This window comes from Sorex fumeus, unplaced genomic scaffold (genome assembly GCF_029834395.1).
Source record: "Sorex fumeus unplaced genomic scaffold, SorFum_2.1 ptg000122l, whole genome shotgun sequence".
NCBI classification, from domain to species: Eukaryota; Metazoa; Chordata; class Mammalia; order Eulipotyphla; family Soricidae; genus Sorex; species Sorex fumeus.
The window spans coordinates 50,454,020-50,469,148 of NW_026606179.1; positions in this window are offsets into that span (position 1 = coordinate 50,454,020).

A 15,129-nucleotide genomic window follows, 5' to 3' on the forward strand; every position below is an offset into this window, starting at 1 on the left:
GGAGTAGCCCCAAGAACCTCTGGGTGTGCCCCCCAAAACAAAATTAATTTATGACATGAAGATAACATTCAGGGGGCTGGGGAAATAGCCCAAAGGACTTGAGCACTTGCCTTGCATGTGGGGGGCCCCAGTTCAGTCCCTCACACCCCCTGGTCCCCTGAGCGCCGCCAGGAGCCACCGGCCTCTGCTGGTCACGACCCAGAATCAAACCCTCCAGTTCCCTTGTCTGCTGCTCCTTAGCCGCACCCCACGGCCATTGCCTCGACGTTGTCGTTCTGGTCACCCCCGATCCTGTACCTTGCCCTCGTCACTTTACTTTCTCACTTCCCTCTTTTTTGTGTCTTCGGGGGTCCACGTGGTTGCTCTCTCTGTGTCCGCAGCTTCCCGCCCCTTTGCCCTTCTCACCTGCGATAGAGCACTCTTCAAAAAACAATTTTTTTTTAATTGAATCACCGTGAGACACAGTTACAAAACTTTCATGTTTGAGTTTCAGTCATACAATGATCAAACACCCATCCCTCCACCAATGCACATTCTCCACCACCAATGTCCCCAGTATTACCCCCCTCCTTTCCAACCCTCCCTCTCCTCTACGGCAGGTAATTTCCCCCATATGCTCTCTACTTTTGGCGACTTATGGTTTGCAGTATAATTGCTGAGAAGCTATCACATTTGGTCCTTTTTTAAAAAATTTTAAAAATGTTTTCTTTTGGGGTCACACCTGGTGATGCACAGGGTTTACTCCTGGCTCTGCACTCAGGAATTACTCCTGGGAGTGCTCAGGGGACCATATGGGATGCTGGGAATCGAACTTGGGTCGGCCGCATGCAAGGCAAACGCCCTACCCACTGTGCTATCGCTCCAGCCCACGTTTGGTCCTTTATCTACTTCCAGCACACATCTCCCATCCCAAACGATTCCTCCAACCATCATTGACTTAGTGATCCCTTCTCTATTCCAGCTCATGAGGCAGGCTTCCAACTAAATGGAGCATCGTTCCTGGCCCTTGTGTCTACTGTCCTGGGGTGTCAGTCTCATTTTATATTCCACAAATGAGTGCAGTCATTCTTTATCTGTCCCTCGCTTTCTGTCTCATTTTCACTTGGCATGATACTCTCCATGAACATCCACTTACAAGCAAATGTCATGACTTCATCTTTCCTAACAGCTGCATAGTATTCCATTGTGTGGATAGAGCACTCTTACACCATTACACGGGCTCCTGAGTTCTGCAGCGCCCCCCAACCCCCCCCCCCCCATGCCGATGGAAGAAACTTAGAAGCCCTTGACTGTTTCAAATGCCTGAACTTTAACTCCGGGCAGACACCCCAGGCCTAAGTGGCTGCCTTCTGCCCATTAGCTCCCCCCTTCTTTTTTTTTTAATTTTATTTATTTATTTATTGAATCACTGTGGGAAAGGTTACAAAGCTTTCAGGTTTAGGTCTCAGTCATGCAAATATCAAACACATTTCCCTTTACCAATACTTATTTTTTACCATGAAGAACCCCAATAAAACCCCACCCCCCACCCCTCCCCGTCCCTGTGAGGCAGATGAATTCTAGTTAACACTCTATCTGCTTTGATTAGATTCATTGTTTCAATAAAAGATTCACCACTATTATTTAGAGTTTACCCCCCCCCAAATCAGACATGCTGAAAAAGCATTGTGAAGTGATTTGCTTTCTACAGCTGGGTTCAAGAATTAAATGTTGGTTTTGGATTTCTGCTATTTTACCTATTGACCCTGGAAGTATTTCTACTGAGAGTCAGATAGTTAAGAGATTGGTTTCTGTGCTCTGGAGTCGTGGCCGTGCTGGAGAGCCGCTCGTGGGGGCAACTGGTGGCCTCGGTAGGGCGTGCTCCCCCCTTCTTACCTCACACAGTCTCTCCCCTGACAAACACTTCCTCCACCCACCCCTGCTCAGTCTTCGCTGGTGATTTCACCTGCCCTGTGTGCACTGTGTCCCCACTTCCAGGCTGGCGCGCCTTCTTCATTCCTGTCACTATGACCAGCCTATCTGAGACGGGCCCCATCTAGCGCCACACCCTCACTCAGCCTAGATCCTAGCCCCACTCTGCAGGGCCGCCCTTGTCTGCATCATCAAGCCTGTCCACCCACTCTCCCCCATCAACCCCGCAGCTTCCAAGGCACGCTGTCACCTTCAGTGTTAGAGAAAGCCCGCAGACCTATCTGAGGGCCCGGGTGGTGGGTGCATGTAACCCGAGCATCGGGAAGGTCTGTAGTAGAATCCAAGGTGGCAAGTCTAGGTATTCACTAGAAAATTCAACTTTTTCGTTTGTTTGAAAATTTCTTATTTCTTTTGGGGCCACACGTGGCAGTGCTTAATGGAGACTCCTGGTGGTGCTTGGGGGACCATATGGGATGCTGGGGGGTCAAACCCAGGTCAGCTGTGTGCAAGGCAAACGCCCGGCCTGCTGTACTGTCGCTCTGGCCCTCCCTTATTTTTTTGTTCTCTACCCCAGCAGGCAGGTCTCTCGGAAAGCTTGCTTCGGAAGAGACTTCCGATTCATCACTTCCCATTCGTCCTCATGCCACCTCGAATCACAGCCCTCCCACCCCTTCCCTTTGCTGCCGCAGTGCTCGGGGCTCTGCTCTTGGCCGTGATGCTCATGCCACAGCTCACGCCCTCGGTTGTAGTCCTGCTGGAGGCCTCACGCTCTGACACCGGCGGCCTCACAGCGGTGCCGCTGGAACCGTGCTGGGCACTACAGGGGATGCTCAGCCTAGAACCCGCTTTCCATCCTGCAGGATGGGCCTGCTCTATGCTGAGCCAGTCCCCAGGATGCCTCACATCTCCAGGAAGGCGCTGTCCATCTTAGGAAGTGAGCCGGACGTTTATTGCTCAGACTGACTCAGTTTACCAGCAGCGGGATTTGCCCGGTTATTCATTCTTCGTGCCTTACAAAACTTTCTTTAATTCTGGGATGACACCTTCGTTTCCTCCTACCTCAGAGGCTTCAAAACCCATTAAACGTTTTTCTCTCCACCCCCTCCCTTTGTCATCAGCTGCATTTTCACGGATTTAACTACTATCGATTATCCCCCTCTTTCTGAATCCCTCTCATCAGTTTCTTAATTAATTTTTATTGAGGCATCACGGTTTGCAATGCTGTGGAAGTCATTGTTTTATGGTGGCTGCTCCGCCAGCCCCTCCACCAGTGGAGCCCGCCACCTTCTCGTCCAGTCCCCTGCCTGGACGTCAGACAGATGCCCCAAACCCAGCACGTCCACAGGCCAATTCCTGATTGTGGTCATTGTTATACTCATAGTCCTGATGACTCATACCTCCCCTGCAGCCATGCCCTTTTCAGGCTAAGCTTGAATTTCTTCATTCCCTTGAAACTGCCCTGACCTAGGGTCTTGCTTTGATCAGTGGAGAGGGGCTGAGTGGGGCCCAGTGAGAATGCAATGGGGAAGATCCTTTCTTTCTTTCTTTTTATTTATTTATTTGCTTTTTGTGTCACACCTGGCCATGCACAGGGGTTACTCCTGGCTCTGCACTCAGGAGTTACTCCTGGCAGTGCTCAGGGGACATATGGGATGCTGAGAATTGAACCCAGGTAGGCCGTGTGCAAGGCAAATGCCCTACTTGCTGTGCTATCTCTCCAGCCCCTCTTTCTTTCTCTCTTTTTTTCTTTCTCTCTTTCTTTCTTTCTCTTTATTTTTTTTTTGCTTTTTGGGTCACACCTGGCAATACTCAGGGGTTACTCCTGGCTTTACACTCAGGAATTACTCCTGGCTGTGCTCGGGGGACCATATGGGATGCTGAGAATCGAACCCAGACTGGTCGCATGCAAGGCAAACACCTTCCCTGCTGTACTATTGCTCCAGCTTCTTTCACCTGGGAAGCCGCGAGTTCTAGCCCCCACTCTACTCCATGTGCCCTGGCACCACTGTCATTGTGATCCCTGGTGCCACAACAAACATGCTTGCGATCTCCATGCCACCAAGTGAACGCCACCCTCAACCGTGCATCCCCTGGGGATAACAGCACCACAGGGAGAGAAGGAGTGAAAGATGATGGGGTGGGGGTGGCTGGAGGGATGATACAGCGGATAGAGTAAGGCATTTGCTTTCACTGCACTTGATCCAGGTTTGATCCCTGGCACCCCATGGGGTCCCCCAGCCCGCAGGAGTGATTCCTGAGAGCCAGGAGTCAGACCTGAGCACCCCGGGGAGTGTTCTCCCCGCAAAAAGAAATGGAGAGGTTTTAGGAACTAAATTTTGGAATGCTTTGTACCACAATGGTAATGGACACATACAAGGACACCACAATTTTCTCTTTCTTTTATGAGAATGAAATTATTCAGTTTGTATATGAAGAAATTTAGTAGGATTCTCCCCAAATCTCACCACCTAAATTTTTTTGTTGGTGGTGACGAGAAGCAGACCCAGGGCCTTGCCCATGCGCATGTAAGGCTTCACAACAGACTCATCCCCACTCCAAAATCTGCTCATTTTTTTACATTAAAAAGTTTGTATTTTGGGCCGGAGCGATAGCACAGCGTGTAGGGCGTTTGCCTTGCACGCGGCCGACCCAAGTTCGATTCCCAGCATCCCATATGGTTCCCTGAGCACTGCCAGGAGTAACTCCTGAGTGCAGAGCCAGCAGTAACCCCCGTGCATCGCCGGGTGTGACCCAAAAAAGCAAAAAAAAAAAGTTTGTATGGGGGGGCGGAGCGATAAGCACGGCGGGTAGGGCGTTTGCCTTGCACGCAGCTGACCTGGGTTCGATCCTCAGCATCCCATATGGTCCCCCGGGCACCGCCAGGAGTAATTCCTGAGTGCAGAGCCAGGAATAACCCCTGAGCATCGCTTGGCGTGACCCAAAAAGAAAAAAAAAGTTTGTATTTTGGGCCGGAGCAATAGCACAGTGGGTAGGGTGTTTGCTTTGCACACGGCCAACCCGGGTTCCATCCCCGGTATCCCATATGGTCCCCCAAGCACTGCCAGTAGTAATTCCTGAGTGCAGAGCCAGGAGTGACCCCTGAGTATTGCTGGGTGTGACCCAAAAGGTAAAAAAAAAAAAATTTGCATTTTAATATAACATTTTACTCATCAAAAATGAGAATGAAGCTTTTTTGCTGGGGGGAATCCCCTGCTATTAGGGATCAGCGGGGACTGAACATATCCAGACAAGTTCCTTTATCCCTGTATCAGCTCTCTGGCCCCAGCATTTTTTAAGCATTTTTTGGTTTGGGGAGTTACACCCCATGGTACTCAGAGTTTAACCCTGGCAAGCTCAGAGACTATACATAGTGCTGGGGATCAAACCAGCGTTGGTGCATGCATGGCGAGTGCCTTAACTCTTGTACTGTCTCTCCAGTCCCCTAAAGCTGGGTTTTGATTTTTTTTTACTGTGTTTGGCATATTGAATACGTCACGGGTAGCTTGCCAGGCTTTGCCATGTGGGCGAGATACTCTTGGTAGCTTGCCAGGCTCTCCAAGAGGGGCAGAGGAATCGAACCCTGCTCGGCCGGGCCGCTGTGCTATTGCTCCATGTTACTGGGCCCGCTGGAGCAAATCAATGAACAATGGGAGGACAGTGCTACAGTGCTGTGTGTGTGTGTGTGTGTGTGTGTGTGTGTGTGTGTGTGTGTGTGTTTTCAGCACACACTAGGCTGCGTGTCCAGGAGCTGTTCTGGCAGAACCCTTCTTGGGAAGTAGGTCACAGCCTGACACTGAGACCCCTCTCAGACCACAAGTGGTTCTCGCCAATGGTGCTGGGCTGTGCCAGCTAGGTCACACGCCAGTCACATGGAGCCGGATCACGGGAGCCGGGCTAACAGCAAGCTCCCCGCCACACGCACAGCAGCCTCTGGCTCCAGACCTCAGCTCTGTCTTATGATGCTTGGCATCATCTTCCTCCTCTGGGGAAGGGAGAGAAGACCCACCCCAGAGGGCGATGGGCGAGAAGCGGGGAATGGCATTGGTGGAGCTGTTACGAGGTAAAGGCGCAGTCAAGCCATCACTGCCCTTAAGGTCCAGTCTGCAGAGCACAGCGTTACACTTCCCACCAGGAAAGTGTTCATGAGACAGAATAAACTTTGTGAATGATGACAGAGAATTTGGGGCTGGAGAGATAGGACAGTGGGCAGGGCACTTGCCCTGCCAGGAGTGATCCCTGGGTACAGAGCCAGGAGTAAGCCCTGAGCACAGCTGGTGAACTCTTTCCTGGAGAGAGAGACAGAGAGAGAAAAGAGAGACAGAGAGAGAAAAGAGAGACAGAGAGAGGAGAGAGAGAGGAGAAGGGGGAAGGGAGAGAGAGATTGAAAATTTGAATTTTGTGGCTTACAGACAAAGCTGGGCTGGAGTGATAGCACAGCAATAGGGCGTTTGCCTTGCATGCAGCCAGCCCGGCTGACCTGGGTTCGATTCCTCCATCCCTCTCGGAGAGCCAGGTAAGCTACTGAGAATATCTCACCCACACAAGCTCCTCGTGACATATTCAATATGCCAGACACAGTAACAACAAGTCTCACAGTGGAGACGTTACTGGGCCCGCTTGAGCAAATCGATGAACAGGAGAACAGCTATAGGACAGTGCAACAGTGCTACAGACAAAACTAGGTGACTTTGGAAGACCCGCTTGGCCCACTCTGGGTTTTTTCCCAATAGTCGCAGCCTCAAGAACTGGGCTGTGAGCCTCACCCCCTCCCAGGCAAGCTAATCCAAGCTTCCAGACCCTTCTGGGAGAACATTGCAACTAAGAAACTGGAGTTTTTGATGAAAAGCCAGGACAGGAAATGGTACTGCTCGCTAAGGCATGATCTGAGACCAGGCGCTCGGGAAGGACCCCACAGCAGGAGAGATTACAGGGGAATCCCAGGAATGCAGGATCGATCCAGCAGCAGACACCTAACAGCGCCTTCAACCATGCTCTGTGTTTCCAGGAGGGAAACGCTCCTCACAGTTCCCCCGGGGTGGGGGAGAGAACCTGACACAACTCAGTAGTCTTTTCCAGGGAAATATTAGTAAAGCAGAATGAAAGGGAAATTCCTGATCTGTATCTATATATTCTCATACTTTTTTTTTCATGGTGAAAAAACATTATTCTGTTGAGGGGCCCCAGATGGCTCAGTGGTTGAGCTCCACCCTTGCAGGTTTCAGGCCACAAGTTCAACCCCGGACACTGCTCTCCACGCTGGGCATGACCCTGGGGGTTCGGTCACCCATGAGCCCCAGCACCACACTCAGACCCCTAGTCAGGACAACAAAGAAAGGGAGACTTCACTGGATGTTTCTGTGTCATTTACAGGCATCACTGTAGCTGCGGAGTCATTTACTGTCCTCTCACCATCAGAGCTGGGGACTCACCTTGACGACCACTGCCCGAGAGCTTCCCTGTGTCCTGCTTGATCTGGGCTTGACTGGCCCTGACGGAAACGGTGAGCACAAATGTGTCGCTGTCTTCGATCACCCCGTGGCTGACTCAGGTGAGAGGGAGCTGGATGAGGGCAGAGCAGTCAGGCTCGTTTCCCTGGGGTGTGTGTGTGTGTGTGTGTGTGTGTGTATCTGTCTGTGCATTTGTGTGTCTTGTATGTGCATATGTGTAAGTATGTATGTGTCTGTCTGTGTACATGTGTCTGTGTCTGTCTGTGTGTCTGTATGTATATGTATCTATGTCTCTGTGTGTATATGTCTGTGTCTATGTATGTGTTCTGTGTGTCTGTGTGTATATGTGTATGTATTTGTGTGTCTGTGTTTGTCTGTGTCTATGTGTGTATGTGTTTGTGTGTGTCTCTCTATGTATATATATGGCTGTGTCTGTGTGTGTGTGTCTGTATGTATATGTGTCTGTGCCTGTGTGTCTGTGAGACTATGTGTGTATGTGTCCGTGTGTCTGTCTGTGTATATATGTGTCTGTGTCTGTGTGTGTGTCTGTATGTGTCTGTGTATGTGTTTGTGTTTGTGCATGTATGTCTGTGTGTGTGTCTGTGTGTGTATGTGTGTGTTGGAACTATTGAGACTCTTCCCTGCAGAGCTGCAAGGTCTTGGCTGTCACTGCGGGGATTTGGGGAATGCTGTGCTGATCCTGGGGACACTCCTGAGTTCTGCTTAACTGTCCTCCAGAACTTGGGCTCCTGCTTTGGGCAGGGCAGGGGTTTGGTTCTCTGCCTCAGTGCCATTCTCATGTAAAGGGTTCTCTTGACTGGCGCTCTTTTCTCCCCCTCCCCTTTTTTTTCTGGCTCTTAGGGTCACACCTGACGATGCTCAGGGGTTACTCCAGGCTCTGCACTCAGGAATTACTCTCGGCAGAGCTTGGAGGACCATATGGGATGGCAGAAATAAAACCCAGGTTGGCCGTTTGCTCTTGCTCCAGTGCCTTGCCTGGCACTCTTCATGGTGGTAATATCCCAACCACGGTGCGGGTATCATCCTTACTGTTTGATGCTGTCGTCATTGTCAATCGATTTCCAACAGGGTCCCAATGCCATTGGCTTCCACGCACAAGAATGAAAGCTGAAACTCTCCCTCACACCGTATAAACTAAGAACCCCAAAGGGATCAAAGATATCTATGCAAGAGCTTAAATGACAAAACTCTTAGAAGAAAATCATCGTGTGAATCTTCACAGTCTTCAGCTGGACAACAGTATCTTTAGATATAATCAGAAGCGTGAGCAGCAGTGGGCAGGAGAGATGGTACAGAGGGGTGGGTGGCTGACCAGGGGGTGCACCCTGCAACCTCCTATGTTCTCCTGAGCCCACCAGGAGTGATCCCTGAGCACAGAGCCAGGAGGGAGCCCTGAGCACCACCGGGCATGGCCCCAAACCCAAACCAAAAAGTATGAGAAACTTCTAAGGAAATTTTTTTTTAATGGGGAGGGGAAATTAAAAAATGTTTGTGCTTCAAAAGACATTATTGAAAAAGTGGAAAGACAGCCTGTAGAAAACAAATAAATGCACATCATTCATCTACTATGGGCTTAGCTTCCAGAATGTACGAAGTACTCTCACGGTTCCATGAAAAGACAACTCCCTTTTAAATTGCACAAATGAATTGAATAGATACTTCTCCAAAGGCATGTAAATATTTCTTAAGCACATGAAAAGATATTCAACATCATTAGTCACTAGGGAGATGCCAATAAAATCACAGTGAAGCACCACTTCACACTCATTAGGTTGGCTATAATTCTTTCTCCTTTCTTTTTTCTTTTTTTTTTTGTGAGGGTCACACCCCATGATGCACGGGGGTTACTCCTAAATCTGCTCAGAAATCACTCCTGGATGGGCTTGGGGACCATATGAAGTGCCAGTAACCAAATCCCGGTTGGCTGTGTGCCAGCAAGCACATTAACTGCTGTACTATTGCTCCAGCACATATATATGTGTGTATACGTGTGTGTGTTTGTGTGAAGATATATATATATATAAAATATATTATATATATATGTTTCTCTTGGGCTGGAGCAGGTAGGCATTTGCCTTGCAAGTGGCCAACATGACCGACCCGAGTTCGATTCCTCCGCCCCTCTTGGAGAGCCCGGCAAGCTACCGAGAGTATCTCACCAGCACCACAAAGCTTGGCAAGCTACCCGTGATGTATTCGATATGCCAAACACAGTAACAATTGTCACAATGGAGATGTTACTGGGCCTGCTCGAGCAAATTGATGAACAACGGGAGGACAGTGACAGTATGTTTCTCTCTGGTAGGGGGCCACACCCAGCAGTGCTCAGGGCTTATGCCTCACCCTAAACTCAGGTATCACTCTTAGCAGTGCTGGGGATCAGCCCCTAGTCAGAGGCATGCAAGGCCAGCTCCTTACGTGCTCTGCTATCTCCCCAACTCTTAAATAATTAAAAACAATTTTGGGGGGTTGATTTTGGGCCTCACTGTGTATGCTCAGGCTCACCCCTTGCTCTGTGCTCAGAGATCACCCCTGGTGGTGTTCAGAGGGATGCATATGTTGCCTGGGATCGGGTAAGCAAGCGCCCTACCCCCGTACTATCTCTCTGGCCCCTAATTCAATTTTTTTGAGGACACATCTAGTGATGCTCAGGGTTTACTCCTGGCTCTGTGCTCAGGGGACCATATGGGATGCCGGGATTGAACCCAGTCAGCCACGTTAGGCAAGCACTCACTGTACTATTGTTCCCACCCCAATAATTCATATTTTTAAAGGAAAATATTAAGTATTGGCAAGGATATGGAGGAACTGTAAACTTTCAGGCATTGCTGGTAGAAATGTAAAAATGGTTCAACCACCATGAAAAATAATTTTCCAGTTCTTCAAAAAGTTAAACAGAGTATTTATTCTACACAGAGAACTCAAAACAGTGATTGTACAAAACGTGTGCTTGAATGTTCATGGAAGCATTATTCACATTAATAGCCAAAGAGCAGCAACATTTCAAAAGTTTGTTAACTAATAAATGGATAATTAAAAAATATAATTTGTGACAAGATTGATAGTACAGTGGGTAAGGCACTTCCCTTGCACACAGCTGACCTGGGTTTGATGCCTGGTACCCCAGATGGTCCCCTGAGCCCACAAGGAATGATCCCTGAGCGCAGAGCAGGAATAAGCCCTGAGCATGCCAGGTGTGGTGAAACCCCACGCTACTAATAAGCATAAGATGTACAGATAAGGCCAGAGAACTAAGTCAGTCAGCACATGTGTTGCATGCAGGATGCCCACGTTCAGTCCTGGGTACCATCTGAAGCCCTGAGCCCCACTGGGAGAAATCACTAAGCATAGTCACCCCAGCCAGGAGTAGCTTTCCAGATCTACCAGTTGTGGCCCAAATACAACAACAGTGGGCTGGAGCGATAGCACAGCGGGTAGGGCGTTTGCCTTGCATGCAGCCCACCTGGGTTTGATTCCCAGCATTCCATATGGTCCCCTGAGCACCGCCAGGAGTAACTCCTGAGTGCAGAGCCAGGAGTAACCCCTGTGCATCACAGGGTGTGACCCAAAAAGAAAAAAAAATACAACAACAAAAAAAGGTTACATTTCAGGGCCAGGGAAATTACACAAGTGATTGTAGCAATATGCCTAGCATGTAACTAGCCCCTTGTGTTTTTTAAAGTAATACTTAAAAGATAAACAATGTTGACATCAAGGTATGTCCCAATATTGGCTAACTTGCAAAGTTGGGTGGGAATGTGATTGTCGAGTTTTCGTCTGGGTTCTTTCCTCCTCGATCCCCAACTCCTGTGTTAAGTTCATCACAGTGGGTTGGCACCTCGCTTTTCTGCAGCATCAGCGTGGGGACCTTCTGGGGCCAGCTGACACCTGGCTTGTCGCAGGCAGGCTTTGCCTGGCATACCTGGCATCTGGCACAGCAATCGTGGCCTCCCAGCCTGGGCCCCCCCATGCCCTCCGGCACCGGTGTTCCTGCCAGAGCTTCAGATCTCAGGCTTTGATCTGAACATCCCTGCGTGAGTTTCACTACTGTGAATACAAGGTGGTGCCCCGTCTTCGACTCCTCCAGCTGGGGGCCGGACCCCCTCCTGCCAGCAGGGATGGGGTGGGGTGCTTGTCTCTAAGGTGGTGTCTGGAGCAGGGAGCAGAGAGGCACTTGCCAGAGGGGGTTTCCTTCCGCAGCAGCTGTCGGATGGAAGAGCTGGCGGGTGGTATAAATTTTTAAAGACTTTTGTCAGCGATGTTTTGTTTCGTTGTTGCTATTTTATTGAAGAGCATGGACAACTCGGCTTTGGTGTCCTTAACTATTGTGTAAGAGGGTGTGAAAGCCGAGGCTGTTACATGGACCTACAAAATACAGATTACTGCGGGCCGGGGCCCTTGGGAAGGGGAGTCGTTCACATCCCGACAGAGCTGTCGCTGAATTCTGATGGGCACTGCTCTCGGGCCCTGATGTTTTTCTTCCTGGGTATGTATTGTTGCTGCTTATTAGTTGTGAGGCCACACCTGGTCGTGCTGAGGGGGGGTGCGGGGGTGGTGGACACGTGCCAGGGAGTGAACTCGGGGCCTCACACATCCGAGGTGTGTTCAGTACCACTTGAACCATATCCCTAGCCCCTTTCTTGTTTTGATCACTACATTCTGGGTTAGGCGCTTTCGGAAATTAGAGTTCAGAGAAGACTGGGATTTGATGCATAACTAACACACATTCCTTATAGAAAACAACTAGAGGGGCCAAAGTGATAGTTCAACAGGTAGGGCACTGCCTGGCACACGGCTGATCTAGGTTTGATCCCCGGCATCCCATATGGTCCCCTGCCAGGAGTGATCCCTGAGCACAGAGCCAGGAGTACGCCCTGAGCACCACTGGCTGTGACCCAGAACCAAAACTAAAATTGAATAAAATATACACGTAAGTCTAGCAAGAAAGGGAACCCTTCCATGCAGGGGCGCTGGGAGAGGCAGGCATGGGGTCAGGAGAGTCAGAGTCTAAAGCCTGTGAGGACCCAGCCTTTGTTTCTTTTGCTTAAAGCTTGATGCTGGTCTTCTTTCTGAAAGCTGGGTAAGAGTTCTGGGACATTGTGTGAGCCTTGGTGCTGCATGGTCCCCTGAGTTGCACCAAGAATGACCCTTGTCCACGGCTATGTGTGGTCCCCAAGCCCAACATTAACAAGCAAAACAGAACAAAACTTAATCTCAGCTTTGCCACAGCCAGCTCCCTCCCAGCCTGCAGGTCTTGCCTTGCTTGTCACCTGCTGAGAGCATTTACTCGGCCCATTCTCTCAAGAAGGGGTTGCCCCAGTGACATCTTAGTACTTCCTGCCTCAGCACTGGCCATGATGATAATAATCTGGTCTGTTGACATCTCTACCTACTTATTTTAGATGCCATAAAAAATGTTTTCAATCACTGAGGCACTGGCCTCCTGTTTGACCAGTGCCCCAAATAGCTTCTAACCCAGTAGAAACCCTCAAGGAGCATTTGGAGATGTTCTAGAGGGGTGTGTGTGTAGGGGGGTGCTGGGAGGGGCTGGGGGTGGGAGCAAGACAAGGAAGGACCTTGCCAGAGCACAGTGGGAAGGCAGTTGGGCATTTTAATCAGAGAGGCATCATGACCAGGCTCAGAAGTTTATGAGCTGGGGCAGTAGCTCAAAGGGCTGGCACATAAGCTTCATGCTGGAGGCCCCGATTTGGTCCTCCATGCACGGCCGAAAGCACTAAACCAGAAGGAGCCCCGGAAAACCACTGTGACCCCCGAACCAAACAAGCAAACAAAAATTCTGAAGTTGTACAAGACCAAACTGCTGAGAACGCAAAAGCAGATGTGGCAGCACTCAGCGAGTCTTCGCAGTAGAGCAAGAGAAAGGCTAGAGAAGGGGAGACGGGGGCCAGAGGGATGAGACAGTGGGGAGGGCGTTTGCTGTGCGTGCGGCTCACCTGAGTTCCATCCCTAGGACCCCATAGGGTCCCCTGAGCACTGCCAGGAGTGATTCCTGAGTGCAGAGCCAGACTAAGCCCTGAGCATCACTGAGTGTGCCCCCCACCTCCCCTTAAAAAAAAGTACCCCAGAAAGTTGGCATAAGATGCACCAAGTTTGGGCGCATATGCTGCCCGAGCCCATGTGCTACTTGCGCTCATGTGGGTGGCCGAGCACATATGTCATCTGCATCTCCCCTCTTGAGATGTGCACTTTCATGCTTTCCTATCTAACGCTGGGATGTGTGTAGGGGTTCTCTCCGTCCTTGGAGAAGCCCACGTTCTCTCTTGAGCGCATCTCTCTCTCTCTCTCTCACTTTCTTTCCCTCCACATCTTCAAAAACCCTCCAAATAAAATTTATTTACTTCAAAAAAAAATATAAAAAGATGCACCAAGTTTGCACTTAATGACGGAGGAGGAGAGGTGTCACTCCCCCGGTGAGCAGCTCGCAGTGAGTCCGCAGGTGCGTAGAGGATTCCCTGGCGTTTGCCGGTCTCCAGGCTCCTGCTCCCAAGGTAAGTGCTGTTTTCCTCCTCGGGCCAGTTCACCTGTGTTTCGTGGCGTTTGTGTTCCTCCCTGCTTCACCCCCTCTGTGTTCCCTCTCATTTCCTTTCGCCCTATCATTTGGGAGGACAGAATTTTGTGGGAAGTTGGTTTTTTTTTAAGCTGGGTGACGTCACCCAGTCCCTCTGAACTCGGTTTTTATCTCCTGTGAAATGAGGACCTTTATCTCTATCCTGTACCACTGCACAGCAAATGTGTTCACTGTGCAAGAAAAAGCGTTACTCTAAGGCGGGAGAAATATAGCCGGTAGGACATTTGCCTCTCACACCACTGACCCAGATTCGATCCCTGCCCATATGGTCCATATGGTCTCCCGGCCCATCCAGGAGTGAGCCCTGAGCCTAGAACCAGAAGTAATCCCTGAGCACTGCTGGGTGTAGCCCTAAAACTGAAAAAGAAAAGAAGGAAGGAAGAAGAGAGAAAGAGAGAGAAAGAGAGTAAGCATTACTATTATTTCCTTCACATAACCTTCATTAAGCCCCTACTATATGCCAGGCACGACTGTCAGGTAAAGGGCAGTGGAGGTGAGCAGGTGGTAGAGAGACAAAAATAAAATTCAATTCTCAGGGGATTTACAGAAGTCTGTTCTAATCTGGGCTTTGGGAGTTCGATCTTAGTCTCCCAATTTATCAGATCCCCTTGAACAAAGGGGTCCAAACCCCTGTTAGAAAAAAAACAAAAAACAAATTCTTGGCCCCACTCTGGACTTGATCAGGAGGAGGAAGGTAGAATGTGGGAAGGTCAGTCACCTCCCTAAAGTTATCCCAAAGAAGAGATCGAGCCAATCCAACGGCCTCCCAAACACTGATCAACCACTCAGTAATTCTGCATACATGTCTGTTTATATACCGAATTTTCCAAAACAATCCTGATAAAAAGAGGCTTCAGATGGCCCCGGGAGGAGCAAGTCCAAACACCAGGGCCATCGGGTGACCTTGAAGGCGGCAGGAGGAGAAAGTGCCGTCCTTGGCACTGCTCACATTCCCAGCCTGGGCCTGGGCGTCCTCATCGCCGACCGAGGTCAGACCCAGCTCCCAGAGAGCTGTTGGCTTTGCTGTGTCCAGAATGACATGTTCAGAGATCGCAGGCTACCACCTCCTTTACTTTGTCATCTGCTTCCCGGGGAATTGGGGGATTGTTAATATGCTTCCGAGTTTGGGGAGACGGAACTCTGTGCTCGAAGCAATGGCAA